The sequence below is a fragment of the Tachypleus tridentatus genome, chromosome 12 (genome assembly GCF_004210375.1).
Source record: "Tachypleus tridentatus isolate NWPU-2018 chromosome 12, ASM421037v1, whole genome shotgun sequence".
NCBI classification, from domain to species: domain Eukaryota; kingdom Metazoa; phylum Arthropoda; class Merostomata; order Xiphosura; family Limulidae; genus Tachypleus; species Tachypleus tridentatus.
The window spans coordinates 124,463,627-124,484,192 of NC_134836.1; the positions used below are offsets into that span (position 1 = coordinate 124,463,627).

The following is a 20,566-nucleotide window of genomic DNA, read 5'->3' on the forward strand; positions in this document are numbered from 1 at the left end:
TACAGGAGTTGCTTATACTTTGTTACTGTTTTCTTAAACGGATAATTACAGCTTCATCACCCCTTAGTACAGGAGTTGCTTATACTTTGTTACTGTTTTCTTAAACGGATAATTACAGCTTCATCACAGTACAGGAGTTGCTTATACTTTGTTACTGTTTTCTTAAACGGATAATTACAGCTTCATCACCCTTAGTACAGGAGTTGCTTATACTTTGTTACTGTTTTCTTAAACGGATAATTACAGCTTCATCACCTCTTAGTACAGGAGTTGCTTATACTTTGTTACTGTTTTCTTAAACGGATAATTACAGCTTCATCACCTCTTAGTACAGGAGTTGCTTATACTTTGTTACTGTTTTCTTAAACGGATAATTACAGCTTCATCACCTCTTAGTACAGGAGTTGCTTATACTTTGTTACTGTTTTCTTAAACGGATAATTACAGCTTCATCACAGTACAGGAGTTGCTTATACTTTGTTACTGTTTTCTTAAACGGATAATTACAGCTTCATCACAGTACAGGAGTTGCTTATACTTTGTTACTGTTTTCTTAAACGGATAATTACAGCTTCATCACAGTACAGGAGTTGCTTATACTTTGTTACTGTTTTCTTAAACGGATAATTACAGCTTCATCACAGTACAGGAGTTGCTTATACTTTGTTACTGTTTTCTTAAACGGATAATTACAGCTTCATCACCTCTTAGTACAGGAGTTGCTTATACTTTGTTACTGTTTTCTTAAACGGATAATTACAGCTTCATCACAGTACAGGAGTTGCTTATACTTTGTTACTGTTTTCTTAAACGGATAATTACAGCTTCATCACAGTACAGGAGTTGCTTATACTTTGTTACTGTTTTCTTGTGCTGTTTGGCAGTATCAGTTTTCAACGTTTAATAATCATCTCATTCAAGTAAAAACACTAAAGGTGAATTATTTAATTTGGACATTTTATGATTCACTTATTTAAACTTTTTATGTAAAGTCCTCTGACTAATCATCTCTGTTTTATAGCATTTCATAATTAGGAATGCATTAACTGTTTTTTTTTAATTAACGGGAAGATTTTTGCACAAACTAAATGAATAAGCTTTGTGAGAAACAGTGAGCAATTACAGTCTTCTTTATACTTGTATAAATTCTTCACAAATCATTTCTGAAATGCTTTATATATTCTCTCTTTCAAATTTCCATAGCTTTTTGAGCTTCCAAGACCAAGCTACCTCAATCAAACGTTGGAAGAACTCAAAATAGGAACATATGAAAACATTGCTACAGTACGTAATACAAAGTGAAAATTAACTGCTATTTTCTCTGTGTGTTTCTTATCCTTTACATATTTTTAATGTAAATAAACAGTACTTATAATGATTATTGATACTTCTTAAAAGTTGAAAAGTAGTTGCTGTCTTCCTTTTATTTGTCTATTAAAATTAATGTAGGACCATTTTAAAGTTTAGAAATAAATACAATAAAAACATTTTCAACCATGGAAACTTAAGTTTTCGCTTTTCAAAATGAGGAACAACCTACCACTTTATTTGTTTCTTTTAAAACATTAAATTTTCCTACAGTTTAACACACTTTCATCTATTGTGTAACAGGATAACTTGTTCCATACATTATGTCATCTGAACAAACAGCTACTAAACTGTTGTTTATTCTATCAGGAGTTAAAAGACTCATTCACAAACCTACATTTCTTTTCTTGTTAAAGGAAACATCCATAATGTCTCAGTATTTCCATGTTACGGCTGTACATATGAGTAACAATAATATTTAGCTGAAACTAGCATTCATTTAAAACAGAAATATTGAAGAAACATTAATGTTTTTGGATCTTTAATAATTAATATGCTCTTTCTTTTGTTTGGTCCTCATAAATATTTTTGTACCATTAACTAACTCATGGTTTGAAATTGGTGGTATCAACATATTAGTAATCTTTTATTCTATTCTATCAGTATCTTACTTGTAGTTTTATTATATATATGTGTGTGTGTGTATATATTATGTGTATATATGTGTATGTGTGTATATATATATTTGTGTGCTAGAATGCTCCTTTATTTGAATGGAAAGACATCTGGTGGCTAAAACTATGTATGACTTTAGCAAACCGAATAAAGGTGATTCAGAATGTTTTAAAATGAAAAAAAATAATGTTCTTAATAATGAAAAAAAAAATAATGTAATCTCTCCTTATCAGAATTATTAGTGTTCAAACGTTGGCCAGTTTCTGGGATTACTGTGGAAGACAGATGTTAATTTTGATGAATACGTTAATGATCTTTAGGAAGTACTATACCTTTGGCAGGTTGTATATGACAGGAAGTACTATACCTTTGGCAGGTTGTATATGACAGGAAGTACTATACCTTTGGCAGGTTTAATATGACAATCTTCATTTTGGGGTTGACAAGTCTCTGATTGTTGGTTTGAATTCCAATTCTCAATGGAAATATGTGTATTAACTCTTTTGTTACAGGTTCGGTATAATACATGAATTAATCTACACGTTTGCACATGTTAAGTATTTGCACTATAACGTTTGATACAGCATGTGTATCTTCATAAAATTTGGTAGATTTTAGTAAATGTTACAACTATTTTCTATACAGAAAATCATATTTTTTAATGAAATATTTTTACTAAAGATTTGTTTGTGAAAATATTGATTCTGTTTTGTTACTAGTGTGAGTGTGAAGTGATTTGTTACTAGTGTGAGTGTGATGTGATTTGTTAACTAGTCTGAGTGTGAAGTGATTTGTTACTAGTGTGAGTGTGAAGTGATTTGTTACTAGTGTGAGTGTGAAGTGATTTGTTACTAGTGTGAGTGTGAGGTGATTTGTTACTAGTGTGAGTGTGGAGTGATTTGTTACTAGTGTGAGTGTGAAGTGATTTTTTACTAGTGTGAGTGTGAAGTGATTTGTTACTAGTGTGAGTGTGAGTGATTTGTTACTAGTGTGAGTGTGAAGTGATTTCTTACTAGTGTGAGTGTGAAGTGATTTCTTACCAGTGTGAGTGTGAAGTGATTTGTTACCAGTGTGAGTGTGAAGTGATTTGTTAGTGTGAGTGTAGTGTGAGTGTGTGGAGTGATTTGTTACTAGTGTGAGTGTGGAGTGATTTGTTACTAGTGTGAGTGTGGAGTGATTTGTTAACCAGTGTGAGTGTGAAGTGATTTGTTACTAGTGTGAGTGTGAAGTGATTTGTTAACTAGTGTGAGTGTGGAGTGATTTGTTACTAGTGTGAGTGTGAAGTGATTTGTTACTAGTCTGAGTGTGAAGTGATTTGTTAACTAGTCTGAGTGTGAAGTGATTTGTTACTAGTGTGAGTGTGAAGTGATTTGTTACTAGTGTGAGTGTGAAGTGATTTGTTACTAGTGTGAGTGTGAAGTGATTTGTTACTAGTGTGAGTGTGAAGTGATTTGTTACTAGTGTGAGTGTGGAGTGATTTGTTACTAGTGTGAGTGTGAAGTGATTTCATGTTATTATTAAAACTATTCTTCGTCCGACAAACCTCAAATATTATTTGTGTAATCTGTAAAACCTCCTAAATACATTTCAGTTTGTTTTCAGTAAGACTTTGTATTTGTTATTTCCAGTTGTCTAACTATGTAGAGTCTCTCACATGACCAACCTTGTAACCATCATAATAAAATTAGGAAGTAACTAAAACTATATATATGTAGAGTCTCTCACATGACCAACCTTGTAACCATCATAATAAAATTAGGAAATAACTATAAATTATGTTTTTTTCATGCTAGAATGACTACATATTATAACATGAAAATATAAATGTTTAGTCTAAGTAGCTTAAGTCTTATACTATATATTTATTATGTTGACCTTTCAGTCATGCCTTGCTAACATTACATAACTTACATTGATGTGGTGCACATGCACTCGTGTTACTGTAGCTAATAATATAAAACAGACCTTTAGTCTTTATAAAGTGACCCTGTCTTGGTTGTGTTTTAGTGGACAAGTATTTTGTCAATTATTATATGTGTATACAGATTATTACTATTTAGAAATAAATTACTAAACAATTTTTCTTAAAATATAGAACAATAAATCAATAAGTAGAGCAAACAATTCTCTCTTCTCGCTGTAACCTTTGGACTCGGTTGTTGCTAGACATGGGTTGCTAAGCCTTTTTAAAATTTCACACATGGAGGCTATCAAACAGTTTTATAGGTTTTATATATACAGTTTAATAACCAGAATATCATAGTACATTATACTGACACTACAGAATTCCACTATAATTTATTAAACTTAGTGACTAAGATATATTTATGTTTAAAAAAATATGAAACTTGAAGCAGACTAAAATCACAACCTACCTTCTTGAAATCTTGGTTCAATAGAATGTGGTAGCCTTTTCACAGTTTCAAATGGCTGAGAAAACTACAAAGGGGACATTCTAAGCTGTGTTTGGTTATTCACATGTCATATACTGTAGTAAGAGTATACAAAAGACTGTTTCAAAAAATGGAGAGGTGAACGGTGCCACTGTGTTTGATTCAGCACACAAGTCATATCTGGGGGCCACCGTGTTTGATTCAGTACACAAGTCATATCTGGGAGCCAGTGTGTTTGATTCAGTACATAAATCATATCTGGGGGCCAGTGTGTTTGATTCAGTACATAAGTCATATCTGGGAGCCAGTGTGTTTGATTCAGTACACAAGTCATATCTGGGGGCCACTGTGTTTGATTCAGTACATAAGTCATATCTGGGGGCCAGTGTGTTTGATTCAGTACACAAGTCATATCTGGGGGCCAGTGTGTTTGATTCAGTACACAAGTCATATCTGGGGGCCAGTGTGTTTGATTCAGTACACAAGTCATATCTGGGGGCCAGTGTGTTTGATTCAGTACACAAGTCATATCTGGGGACCACTGTGTTTGATTCAGTACACAAGTCATATCTGGGGACCAGTGTGTCTGATTCAGTACATAAGTCATATCTGGGGGCCAGTGTGTCTGATTCAATACATAAGTCATATCTGGGGACCAGTGTGTTTGATTCAGTACATAAGTCATATCTAGAGGCCAGTGTGTTTGATTCAGTACATATCTGGGGACCAGTCATATCTGGGGGCCATCTGATTCAGGGGCCAGTGTGTTTGATTCAGTACATAAGTCATATCTGGGGCCAGTGTGTTTGATTCAGTTCATAAGTCATATCTGGGGGCCAGTGTGTTTGATTCAGTACATAAGTCATATCTGGGGGCCAGTGTGTTTGATTCAGTTCATAAGTCATATCTGGGGACCAGTGTGTTTGATTCAGTACATAAGTCATATCTGGGGACCAGTGTGTTTGATTCAGTACACAAGTCATATCTAGAGGCCAGTGTGTTTGATTCAGTTCATAAGTCATATCTGGGGACCAGTGTGTTTGATTCAGTTCATAAGTCATATCTGGGGACCACTGTGTTTGATTCAATACATAAGTCATATCTCAGCAGAATAAAAAGATAGGAGGTTCTTATTTTATATTATAGATTGTCAGTATTAGTAATTTCAGTTACTAATTTGTAAGAAACTACAGACTTAGTATTTTCACATTACAAACATCTAATTTTAAACAGCACTACATTCAACAAACCACATGACTCACTAAAAACTGTATTTAGATGTGTTATTTTAATATTTACTTTTAAATTAACAATTAATTCATATATAATATTAAAGTATATTTCATAATCTACAGTTTGATTCCAAACTTAAAGATATAAAATAGTAGTTCAATAAAATGTTGAATGCAAGTCAACAAATGTGATGAAGTGACCTTTGACCCCTGACCTGACACAAAAGGGTTAAACAACCATTTCATTCACACAGTTTTATAAACTATGGTCATCTGTACTAACTTCAAAACAGAACAAAATTATGTGATTATCTGTTAGTTTCAGGAAGGGTTTCAAAGTTGTATTTATTTTAATTGTATATATATATGTATGTATGTAAGACTACAGTGTATATATATATATATATATGTATGTATGTAAGACTGCAGTGTATATATGTATGTATGTAAGACTGCAGTGTATATATGTATGTATGTAAGACTGCAGTGTATATATATATATATATATGTATGTATGTAATACTGCAGTGTATATATATATATATGTATGTATGTAAGACTGCAGTGTATATATATATATATGTATGTATGTAAGACTGCAATGTATATATATATATGTATGTATGTAAGACTGTAGTGTATATATATATATGTATGTATGTAAGACTGCAGTGTATATATATATATATGTATGTATGTAAGACCGCAATGTATATATATATATGTATATATAAGACTGCAGTGTGTATATATATACGTATGCATGTAAGACTGCAGTGTATATATATATATGTATGTATGTAAGACCGCAGTGTATATATATATATATATAATATGTATGTATGTAAGACTGCAGTGTATATATATATATATGTATAAGACTGCAGTGTATATATATATATTACGTATGTATGTAAGACTGCAGTGTATATATGTATATATATATGTATGTATGTAAGACTGCAGTGTATATATGTATATATATGTATGTATGTAAGACTGCAGTGTATATATATGTATATATAGTGTATATATATATATATGTATGTATGTAAGATCCCGCGTATGTATATACGTATGTATGTATGTATGTAAGCTGCGGTGTATATATATATATACGTATGTATGTAAGACTGCAGTGTATATATATACGTATGTATGTAAGATCCTGCAGTGTAAGTACTGCGGTGCGCAGTATATATATATATATGTACGTATAAGACCGCAGTGTATATATATATGTATGTATGTAAGACTGCAGTATATATATATATATATGTATGTATGTAAGACTGCAGTGTATATATTATTACGTATATACGTAATACTGCATGTATATATTATTATTATGTACGTATGTAAGACCGCAGTATATATATATATATGTATGTATGTAAGACTGCAGTGTATATATTATATATATATGTATGTATGTAAGACTGCAGTGTATATATATATATATATGTAAGACTCCGCATGTATATATATATACCCGTATGTAAGACTGCATATATATATATACGTATGTATGTAAGACCGCAGTGTATATATATATATATATACGTATGTATGTAAGACCGCAGTATACATATATATATACGTATGTATGTAAGACTGCAGTGTATATATATATATATATGTATGTATGTAAGACCGCAGTGTATATATATATATTATACGTATGTATGTAAGATCCAGACTGTATATATATATATATATATGTATGTATGTAAGACTGCAGTGTATATATATATATATATGTAAGACTGTAAGATCCGCATATATATATATATATATGTATGTATGTAAGACCGCAGTGTATATATATATTATATATACGTATGTATGTAAGACTGCAGTATATATATATATATACGTATGTACGTAAGACTGCAGTGTATATATATATATATGTATGTATGTAAGACTGCAGTGTATATATATATATATATGTATGTATGTAAGACTGCAGTGTATATATATATATATATGTATGTATGTAAGACTGCAGTGTATATATATATATATATGTATGTATGTAAGACTGCAGTGTATATATATATATGTATGTATGTAAGACTGCAGTGTATATATATATATATGTATGTATGTAAGACTGCAGTGTATATATATATGTATGTATGTAAGACTGCAGTGTATATATATATATGTATGTATGTATGTAAGACTGCAGTGTATATATATATATATATACTGCGTATGTATGTAAGTATGTAGATCCCTGCAGTGTATATATATATATGTATGTATGTAAGACTGCAGTGTATATATATATATGTATGTATGTAAGTAAGACTGCAGTGTATATATATATATATGTATGTATGTAAGACTGCAGTGTATATATATATATGTATGTATGTAAGACTGCAGTATATATATATATATGTATGTAAGATGCAGCATATATATATATGTATGTATGTAAGACTGCAGTGTATATATATATGTATGTATGTAAGACTGCAGTATATATATATATGTATGTATGTAAGACTGCAGTATATATATATATGTATGTATGTAAGACTGCAGTGTATATATATATGTATGTATGTAAGACTGCAGTGTATATATATATGTATGTATGTAAGACTGCAGTGTATATATATACGTATGTATGTAAGACTGCAGTATATATATATATATGTATGTATGTAAGACTGCAGTATATATATATATAGTACGTATGTAAGACTGCAGCATATATATATATATGTATGTATGTAAGACTGCGGTATATATATATATGTATGTATGTAAGACTGCAGTGTATATATATATGTATGTATGTAAGACTGCAGTGTATATATATATATGTATGTATGTAAGACTGCAGTATATATATATATGTATGTATGTAAGACTGCAGTATATATATATATATATGTATGTAAGACTGCAGTATATATATATATGTATGTATGTAAGACTGCAGTGTATATATATATATATATGTATGTATGTAAGACTGCAGTTTGTTGGCCATTTAAAAAAGGTAATTTTGTGTGTAAGTTGCACTATTTATATTGCAAAAAATAATATTCTATGCCTATTATATTAAAATTAAATATATTTATTGATTTAAAAAGTGTGGTGTGGGTATATATTTATTATTTATGGAATTAATATGCAATAACTATATGAAAGAATTTGTTTGTATATTAAATATATATATATATAATACCATAATTATAAGTCTTTTATATTTATTTCTAAGAGTTTCTAAAAGGAAATTTATCTAATATGTATTAACTTACCATTTTAAACTCCACTCTACCAATATGATACAAAGTAACTGCATGTGTGTAGTTTTTGAAAGTTGTGGTATGAAATAAACATTTACAGGACTATAAATAAATAAATAAATATATAAATATATAAATACATAAATATATAAATAAATAAATACATAAATATATAAATAAATTTATCTGTTTCAGATTAAAGTGAGCACTCCAGTTATCCTAGCTCTGAATAAATTTGTAGAGAGAAGGGTCTCTGCTTTACCTGTTGTGGATGATGAGGGAAAAGTAGTGGATATATATGCTAAATTTGATGTTATTGTTAGTATATCCTTTTAGTATCTTTCTAGTTTGTTCACAAAATAAAGCAAATAAAAAGTAAACCGTTTCAGTTGTATCTCAACTTTTTTATTATGATTATTTTTTTTTAGTTTACCTTCTTAAAGAAGCAATCTTTTCTCCATCAAATTAGCTTTATCATAATTAACACCGGAGAACAATCAGAGTGCAGTCATACCTGTCACACTGTCATGGTTACACAGTAGAAGTAATTTATATATTATATACACAGACAAAATGTTATTTGTGTACATAAATTAATGCCCCCTATCTGCACAGTCACACCATTGTGTAGCTTTGTGTTTAATTCCAAACAATAAATTATATGTTAATTTAGTATATCATGTGGTGAAGTAGAACTGACTCAAAACCCCATGCGTGTAAGTAATTTATTTGTGTTTCTTATGTTTTTATTATTTTTTATAGATTATATATATCAAAAGTGTAAGAATCACCATTTCTTTTCCTAAAGCAGCAACATACCTTTCAATATTACCTTAAAAAACATAGATAGATGATACTTATTAGCATGTCAGAAATGTTCTTTATCTTCAAGTATTTTGAGTAACATAAGACTACTTTATAAAACTTTTTGTTTTTTAATGATGAATGATTTGTAGGGTTATTTATTGATTTGTAGTCTCAGAAGGTTTATCCTCTTTATTGATTTGTAGTCTCAGAAGGGTTATCCTCTATTGATTTGTAGTCTGATTTGTATTGATTTGTAGTCTCAGAAGGGTTATCCTCTTTATTGATTTGTAGTCTCAGAAGGGTTATCCTCTTTATTGATTTGTAGTCTCACAAGGGTTATCCTCTTTATTGATTTGTAGTCTCAGAAGGGTTATCCTCTTTATTGATTTGTAGTCTCAGAAGGGTTATCCTCTTTATTGATTTGTAGGGTTATCCTCTTTATTGATTTTTTTATTTGTAGTCTTAGAAGGGTTATCCTCTTTATTGATTTGTAGTCTCAGAAGGGTTATCCTCTTTATTGATTTTGTAGAAGATCCTCTTTATTGATTTGTAGTCTCAGGGTTTATCCTCTTTATTGATTTTAGTTCAGAAGGGTTATCTTCTTTATTTGTAGTCTCAGAAGGTTTATCCTCTTTATTGATTTGTAGTCTCAGAAGGGTTATCTTCTTTATTGATTTGTAGTCTTAGAAGGGTTATCTTCTTTATTGGCTTTTAATTTTGGAAACCTTACAAATCACTACTTTTTTAATTTTTGGTATCCTCCTTACAAAAACTCGGACCTAGAACATTAGATCTGTTTTACACAAGGAACTATATGTGGGGAGAAGCCCAATATGACATTAATCATATCTCAACAGGATTGGTCAAGATCTGGAAAAAAAAAAAAAACACATATAGGGAAGATGCATGCATAGCTGAAACCATCAAAGCATAAATGTGGTCAGGTCTGCCTGAAATGAAATAAATAAAGGCAGATATGCAACCAACGTTATCAGAACTGGGGAAGGTAGGGGTTGAATCTGAAGATATACCTATTAGATTTAGAATAAACACATAACCCATACTTGGGCCAGATCTGGCTAGTTCTGATCTGGAGAAACTGTTTTCATGTCTGGATAAGATATGGTTGTATCTGTCTTAATACAATTCAGGTCTGGGAATTCGTAAGAAAATCGTCTAGACATAGCAGAGTCCTGCTGTATTCTAGGGTGCCTTTTACATTCATCACAGGATTTTGTAAAAAAAACGTTTGTCCTTTATCCATAAATACATAATACTATTCAGAAGAAGATTATAGACACTTTACAAGTGTTGTGAAAATATATATATATATTAAAGGCTGTTTTTGCTAAGCAATTGTCAAATTACCAAAATTCTAATTATCAAATTTTATTCATAAATCTTTTTCATATTACAGAATCTTGCAGTTGAAAAAACTTATAATAACCTGGACATAACTGTGAAGAAAGCATTAGAACACAGGGATCAGGTTAGTTCCACTAATCATTACATTTATTCATCACCCAGTTTTATATAACATGTACCCTGGATAGTACATTCTGTAAGCTCGTAACTGTTTAATTAAGAAGTTTGTCATACGAACATTACTTTTTTAGTAAAGAAAACTATGGATTTTAATTTTTCAAAGATAAAATATTTTATTTCTGCCGCTTAATGAGAATGTATCTTTAGCATCAAAGAACCAAAATTCAACATTCTGACATATATATAAACACACTCTATTAATGTTCATTCAGGTGTGCTTGTGAACTCTTACAACTAATTCTTAACAAGTGATCATATGAAACTTTTTTTACCTTTAATAATTTGTAAACTAATATAAATTTATATTTTTTCACAATATCACATAGAAAGAGGCCCAGCATGGCCAGATGATTAGGGGTTCAAATCTCCATCACACCAAACATGCCTGCCCTTTCAGAAATGGAGGGGTTGTAATGTTTCAGTCAATCCCACTATTTGTTTGTAAAAGAGTAGCCCAAGAATTGGTGACAACCAGCTGCCATAAGCTGGCTAGTCTTATGCTGCTAAGTTAAGGATGGTTAGTGCAGATAGCCCTCATGTAGCTTTGTATGAAATTAAAAGAAAACCAACACATGGAAAGTATGAACAATTTTGATGAAACCTCTTTGCAGTGTTGTTATTAGTGTCATTGTTGTTTTACAGTGGTTTGAAGGAGTTTTGAAGTGTAAAAGAGATGACACACTCGGAGTTGTTGTGGAAAGAATTGTACGAGCTGAGGTAAGATGAATAAAGTTCACGTTATTCTAGTGGTTCGAAAACAGAGGAATTTTACTAAATATTAAATACGCTCATTATTTGGAGCCAAACACACAAAATATAAACGAAACTAAATAGTTATTATTTTTTGCTAGTGTATTATTTGCCAAATATTAAAGTGAGTTTATTTAAATGATGAAATAAATGTTTTTAAAAATTTACACAACACCTATTCTTTCTCAGCCTATACCAGTGTTCGTTGGTTCTCGCACTTTTTGTCCAAGCATTATTAAAAGTCCACTAAATGGTACACTCGGTACATAATAAACTGGGACAGTTACTTCTTTTTAATGGGTTTCATCACTCGGATGAACCTTGACAGTCAGCTCTGTATGATTTTACAACTTGAAAAAAAATATGCAACATCCACTGGAGGAAACTTCACAAACTCAGTCTTTGTTGACCTCAAAGTTTTCAATTATTTTTGTACAGCATATTAAATTAATATATCTTTTTTTAAAAACTGTTTTACGATAAACTTTGTAGGATTATTATTTTTCTACATGCAACAAACAACATTAATAAAATAAGGTGTAACATATGTTGTAGTTGTTTTTCATTAAAGTACGTTATGTGGCATTGTGTTATCAACATAATTATAGTTGGTGTGTATATGCTCTAGTCAATTTTGTCTAGTTTTATATTGAAGTTTCTGAAAACTGTAATTCTGTTCCAGGTACACAGGGTTGTTGATCAAGATAACTGTAATTCTGTTCCAGGTACACAGACTAGTAGTTGTTGATCAAGATAACTGTAATTCTGTTCCAGGTACACAGACTAGTAGTTGTTGATCAAGATAACTGTAATTCTGTTCCAGGTACACAGACTAGTAGTTGTTGATCAAGATAACTGTAATTCTGTTCCAGGTACACAGACTAGTAGTTGTTGATCAAGATAACTGTAATTCTGTTCCAGATACACAGGCTAGTAGTTGTTGATCAAGATAACTGTAATTCTGTTCCAGGTACACAGACTAGTAGTTGCTGATCAAGATAACTGTAATCCTGTTCCAGGTACACAGGCTAGTAGTTGTTGATCAAGATAACTGTAATTCTGTTCCAGGTACACAGGCTAGTAGTTGTTGATCAAGATAACTGTAATTCTGTTCCAGGTACACAGACTAGTAGTTGTTGATCAAGATAACTGTAATTCTGTTCCAGGTACACAGACTAGTAGTTGTTGATCAAGATAACTGTAATTCTGTTCCAGGTACACAGACTAGTAGTTGTTGATCAAGATAACTGTAATTCTGTTCCAGGTACACAGACTAGTAGTTGTTGATCAAGATAACTGTAATTCTGTCAGGTACACAGACTAGTAGTTGTTGATCAAGATAACTGTAATTCTGTTCCAGGTACACAGGCTAGTAGTTGTTGATCAAGATAACTGTAATTCTGTTCCAGGTACACAGACTAGTAGTTGTTGATCAAGATAACTGTAATTCTGTTCCAGGTACACAGACTAGTAGTTGTTGATCAAGATAACTGTAATTCTGTTTCAGGTACACAGACTAGTAGTTGTTGATCAAGATAACTGTAATTCTGTTCCAGGTACACAGGCTAGTAGTTGTTGATCAAGATAACTGTAATTCTGTTCCAGGTACACAGACTAGTAGTTGTTGATCAAGATAACCACGTTGTTGGTATTGTTTCCCTATCAGACATATTGAAACTTTTCATACTTGAATCAGCAGGTAGGGTTAAAACTGTAGTTTTTTTTCTGTTTATAAAGGTAATGGTGACCTGACATACAGATGGATATGTTTTTATTCTTGTCTTTAACGAAAACTGGAATTTAGTACAAGACATTTTTATGAATTAATAACCTACATCTCCAGAGCGTAACCTTTCCAGCTCAATATTTCACTTTTACTGCTTTACCAGAAGCTACTGGTATCCTGTAAGTTCATTAATCCAGTTAAGTCTAAATTTAGATTGAACTGGGATAGTGAACTGGTAGAAAACCAACAGCTTCTGATAAACCTTTAACACTGAAATACTGAGCAAATGAACTTAAGTTCTGGTTGTTATTTTATTTACATTTACAGAAATGGATCTCCTTTTGTTGTTCTTGTCTATATTTCTATACATTTAGCAGCTAATACATTATATGTTTCTTCTTAGATATTTTATCACAACACCTCAGTGATACAATGAAAGAAACAAGTATTTTTGTAACTTAGACATTTCCATTAACTACTGGTTATAATGAATAACCTCATTATTACAGAGGTAATATATGTGTGATAGGTTATTTATATCAAGATTTAGGGTTTAATATTTTTTGTCACATTTTCCACACAATGAACTATAACTATATTAGACATTACAATATCTTTAACACTTTGGTAGTGTGTTAAAGTTGATTAATATTATTTAGTTTCCATTCAAAATTCTGAATCTCATTTTTTGACTTGTATGAAGTACTTTTAACCCAATAAACCCCATGTATTTTACAGACACAATTGTTTGTGTCTTTTATAATTAGAGTATTACTTTGCTTACTTTGAATCAGTAACAAATACAATGTATATAAAAAAATATGTTGTATTACATTTCATTGTATCCTTTTTGTAGGGGTATTGTAAGTGTATTAAAAAGTGAAGACATGGTGTGGACAAGAACTATTGAAAATCCATATTTTGTACAATAGACTATAGTGCATTGTTGAATATATCCTGATGTCATGAACTATAAGATATTTTGTACAATAGACTATAGTGCATTGTTGAATATATCCTGATGTCATGAACTATAAGATATTTTGTATAATACACTATAGTGCATTGTTGAATATATCCTGATGTCACGAACTATAAGATATTTTGTACAATAGACTATAGTGCATTGTTGAATATATCCTGATGTCATGAACTATAAGATATTTTGTACAATAGACTATAGGGCATTGTTGAATATATCCTGATGTCACAAACTATAAGATATTTTGTACAATAGACTATAGTACATTGTTGAATATATCCTGATGTCACGAACTATAAGATATTTTGTACAATAGACCATAGTGCATTGTTGAATATATCCTGATGTCACGAACTATAAGATATTTTGTACAATAGACCATAGTGCATTGTTGAATATATCCTGATGTCACAAACTATAAGATATTTTGTACAATAGACTATAGTACATTGTTGAATATATCCTGATGTCACGAACTATAAGATATTTTGTACAATAGACCATAGTGCATTGTTGAATATATCCTGATGTCACAAACTATAAGATATTTTGTACAATAGACTATAGTGCATTGTTGAATATATCCTGATGTCACGAACTATAAGATATTTTGTACAATAGACTATAGTGCATTGTTGAATATATCCTGATGTCACGAACTATAAGATATTTTGTACAATAGACCATAGTGCATTGTTGAATATATCCTGATGTCATGAACTATAAGATATTTTGTACAATAGACTATAGTGCATTGTTGAATATATCCTGATGTCACGAACTATAAGATATTTTGTACAATAGACTATAGTGCATTGTTGAATATATCCTGTAGTCATGAACTATAAGATATTTTGTACAATAGACTATAGTGCATTGTTGAATATATCCTGTAGTCATGAACTATAAGATATTTTGTACAATAGACTATAGTGCATTGTTTAATATATCCTGTAGTCATGAACTATAAGATATTTTGTACAATAGACTATAGTGCATTGTTGAATATATCCTGTAGTCATGAACTATAAGATATTTTGTACAATAGACTATAGTGCATTGTTGAATATATCTTGATGTCACAAACTAATGATAATAGCACACAATGATCTCTTATAACATAGTCCAATGTAAAAAAATGTTTATTATTATTAAATAACAAAAAATGCTTTTTATTTGTTACTTATCTGGTTTTTTAAACATATAAAATTCTTAATTAAAATGTCTTCATTATTAACAAATTAGTAGAAAGGATGTTTAAAACTTGAGCCATCGTGTTCCTTCCATAAAATTCACTTTACAAAATTCAAAAGATGCAAGAATTTTTTTGTCTTTTTAATGCAGTTCTTGTTTAAAAAAAAGTTATATGTATTTAACTTTCTCTTCAATTAATTAGTGTTAATGAAATTAACATTTACTAATTGTACTTCTTTTACTGTTTTTTTTTTTTCATAGGTGAAGAAAAAGACACCAAAAGACAAGAATGACCAATCAGAAAAGACTCTTCAACAGAGTGAAATCACAAAAAGCAGAATAATAGAGTTGAAAAATTATTAGCTAGATTAGTTGGCCGATTGTATTTGAAAATATGTATATATTTAACTGGAAAAATATCACAATATTTTACCATAAAATACTGGCAACCATTTGCCAAATGGATATTTAAACATACTGCATTTATTACGACTCGATGAAGACTTAGGTCAGTGTAGATTCTGTCGTACCTGCCATATTGGAGTAAATAATAGTTTTGTAACTTCGTTATATAATGAAAATAAGGCCAAGTCTAAATCGCATAACGTTAACAAATCTGTTTATTTCTTCCTTCACTAACTGGTAGGTCTAAATTTACAAATGACATTCAAGAGAAATACCATTTTAATTATACAAAGACTGACGTAATAATAAACTTGTACGATTTCATGATCTTCAATCACATAACTAAATATATCCAACAACTATTACTTATCTCAATATTACAATGGAAAACTAAATCTTCCATGAATAACTAACGCTATACCAACTGAAAATATGCTGATGTAATACTAATTTCAACTGACAGACCAACCCGTACTTATATTTTATGTCTCTCTTCTAGTTATTCATTGAAGTTACGAGATTGTTTTGATGAACTCTAGAATATTCCAGGTGTTCTATACCTACTTACTTTATCTAAACACCATCTAACTGACATACGAAGGAAAGCATTGAAAATATGGCCTCCAATAATAGACTGAATCAATACTTATACTGAAACTGTTATCAGAAGATGTGTACTTTAACATTGTCTCTCAATAATTGGATTTTAATGTTGTGTTCCGAGAATTTTTTTATCAAGTCTGTAGTTGCTTGTAGGTTATTTTTAATGCACTTATAAATATTTATTTTGGCCTGGTTATGTATCGTATTTGATTACAGATGTTTTACTGAGAAAAGTCATTTTTTAATAATATTCATACCCACCCCCCATAAAAAATAAGAAAGAAGCAAAAACAAGCTTTAAATGAATGTTTTTGTTTAGAGATAACACGATGCTCTATTTTTAGATTTCGGCCTAAGCTGTTTTAGGGTTTTTTCGGTAGTTGTTCATAACAAAACAAATTTTTTGTTCTTCTTTATCTACACATTAAACAAATGTTATTCCTCATTGTATATAAAATATGTATATTAATTTGTTGTTAGTTGTTGAAAAACTTTGTGCCTAGATTTTTTAAGAAATTAAATTTATGTGCAGCGCAGTAGTATAAATTATAGTTACTTCTAGTAGTAATATTCTAAAAGTTTTAATAAATCTTTGTCACACTTTAGAAATTACAATTTCTCAATAATTAAGCTTAAACTTTGTAATTTTTTAACAATGAATAACCTTGTTGAAATTTTCAGTGCATTTTTCATAAATAATTGACCCCACCCTACTGGCTCAGTAGTAAGAGTAAATCAAGTTTCTATACATAGAGGGCATGGTACATATAGCTCATTGTGTAACCCTAATTATCATTTTGAATTCATAATTCGTAAAACATTAAGATGTTTTAATCAAATTATTCATATGTACTTTGTAGCAATAATCTACAAAACCTATACACTATAAAGAACTATGACTTCTTTCATAATTCGTAAAACATTAAGATGTTTTAATCAAATTATTCATATGTACTTTGTAGCAATAATCTACAAAACCTATACACTATAAAGAACTATGACTTCTTACTAACATCGCTATTTATTTATTTGAATATTTGGGCCTAATTCGTTATTTTGCTGTAGCTGCATTTAAATTGAAATTCCTTATTGCCATGCAAAAACGTTAAATACTTCAAACCATATTAAATTTTACATTTGTATGTATAGTCAATTCTTGAAAGAACACGTGCCTATTAGAATTGTACGTAGTTTTAATGCTTTGTTTAAAATACTTTTCTTATTTCATATAAATGATCACTTCAGCTGTATTAAATTTAACCTCTTGTCTTTCTCGCAAACAATGACTAAAAATTTAAAAAACAAACAAACTGTAAATAATATTAAAATAGTAAAAATCTCCACAATATTCATTACATGTTTAAGGTAATTACATATTTTGGCCATTTTGTGTATGGCTATCTTTTGTTCTATTGTCGTGATGTATTCCAACTAATATTCAGCGAGAAAATTGAGTGTACACTTAAAGTATAGTTACAAACAGATTAATGACTGTGTAGCCACTCCTATCTGGGTAATGACTAGCTTACAACTGGCAGAATTTCCTAATCTATATAATAAAAGATATGTTCATACATGAGTTTGTGAGATTTGGGTTTAAATCCTTGTAGAAGAAGCTATTGTCAAAGAACCGCACAACTAACCAATGGTGTACTATTTATATCCTTATAGTTAATATATACACTATATTGAAGTCCCCTGCTCCTTCGCTGAAATTATATAAATTCATGGTTAATGAAAGGTTATCTTAGAACATGAAAAGTTGCTTCTCTTGTATGTAATTACAAATAACACAAAAACGCCCATAAAACCTGAAAAATACAAAATGAGAAACCATAAAACTGCATGCATCTTCCCATAAACCCAAAATACTTTCATGTTAAATTTGGTGATCCATCAACAGAGGACCAAGTGGTGATAAGAAACAACACAAAACTGAAAATTTGTATTTATCTTCTCGTGAAGATCCATCCACAATGTCCGAAGTAATTACATGGAAATAGTGCAAACGGTAATTATATTTATACAGATATATCTTACAGATAAAGATTTTTATTTTTACTGACAGAAGTGTCTTATCTCACAATACACACCAGTACGGTTTTTCAAGTAAGTTTATTTCATTGTTTTTTTTACTCTTAAAAACATTGATAAAACTCAATTTATTGGCTTTTTTTTCATTCTTTCTATGATACTAGACAAACATAAACAGAAAACTTATTATAGCAACACGAGTACTAATTACAAATTAACAGTAGGACTGCCTATTGTTCTCTAAAATATTGGGTCATTCCACAGTTTTATCAACTGGCCTAGTTAAAGGCTCTATGGAACACAAGTGGTTATGCAAGTAAACTTTCGATGAAGCTACCACATTAAAGTGAGTTTTTGACAAGTTTGCCAATTTAACTTTTTTAAATTTATTAAACAATTTTTCTTGGAGAAAATGGTACGAAAAGTTCTGTACCAAAGAAATTCATACTGAACAGTATATATGATCGTACATCTATCAGCAAGAGTCTATTAATAATCACAGATGTTATCTGCATAGGTTTATATTTCAAAACGGCAAAAGATTATTAAAGCTACAACCAAAAATAATTCCTCTGTGTAAAAATGTATCGAAAAATGTAATTACACAAACATAAAAAATCAAATTGGTCAAACGGAAACGACCTATTGAATTCAAATTTTTATCACAAACGATATATAAATCTATATATGCGCCATAGTCATATATGTATATTATAAAAGATTTAAATGAATACAATTTTAAAAAGGTTTTGTGAATTGTATTCCAAACTGACCAAGTAAATGCAAGGTTTTATCGGGAATGCTATAATACTATATTCCTTTTAGTAGGGGTCCTGGGAAGGTTGATAAAGGAAAATATTCAAAATGATAATCAGTCTTACTGCGATAAAGTCACACAAATCATTGATTTATTGGTCAAGCTTCGCCTGCATAAGGCGTTATGCTCGATAGAAATTGATGTATAAAATCTTCGCAACCTTTATTTTGGTAATATTTGATAAGTATTCAAAGTTAAATAAAAATACAAAATATTGTGTCATCTAATTATCAAAATATTTAGTGTGGTTATTAATTTTTTAAAAGCTGGAATATATATAAATATAATTCACATTTTACTATTTTTTAAATTGTTTATTAAATTAATTTGTAAAGTTACTGAAATTATATATATATGTATACACACAAATTAAAGTTGAATATTAATAATTTCTGACAGCTAATCTACCTATATAAAGTTACAAAAACATAAATAAAAATAGTACATGTACACATTACACTAAATTTTAAAACCACAAAAATTTACATCAACAAATGTTTCTATATATTTATATCATTCACATGGAATATATATATACGATCCCTTAAGAAATAAATTCCCCCTAACGAAAGAGAAGAGGAGAAATAGAACAACTGGCACGATGTCTCCAGAAATGAAAGAGAGATTAGCTTTTATACTTACAGTTGGTAAAGAAGCATTTCACTGGGGATTTATTCCTGTTGTTTTATACCTTGGTAATTAATATTTATCATATAAGATAAAAGATTAAGTGTAATTTTGTTGTTTTTTTTAAACTATGTAAGTTAAACTAAAGTGAGAGGGAGTAGAGGCTTGTGTGCACAGAAGGCTTTGTAAGATTGAGTTA

At 30.0% G+C, this 20,566-nt stretch overlaps 1 pseudogene across 1 annotated transcript in view; it reads left to right on the forward strand.

The window, feature by feature from the left end:
- Nucleotides 1-17,498, forward strand: part of LOC143234598 (5'-AMP-activated protein kinase subunit gamma-1-like) — a 130,053-nt pseudogene extending 112,555 nt beyond the window's left edge. The window contains exons 14-18 of the transcript XR_013018729.1: nucleotides 9,073-9,195; nucleotides 11,102-11,173; nucleotides 11,872-11,946; nucleotides 13,585-13,678; nucleotides 16,143-17,498. The product of XR_013018729.1 is annotated as a 5'-AMP-activated protein kinase subunit gamma-1-like (transcript). The remainder of the gene's footprint in view (nucleotides 1-9,072; nucleotides 9,196-11,101; nucleotides 11,174-11,871; nucleotides 11,947-13,584; nucleotides 13,679-16,142) is intronic.
- The last annotated feature ends 3,068 nt before the right edge of the window (nucleotides 17,499-20,566 follow it).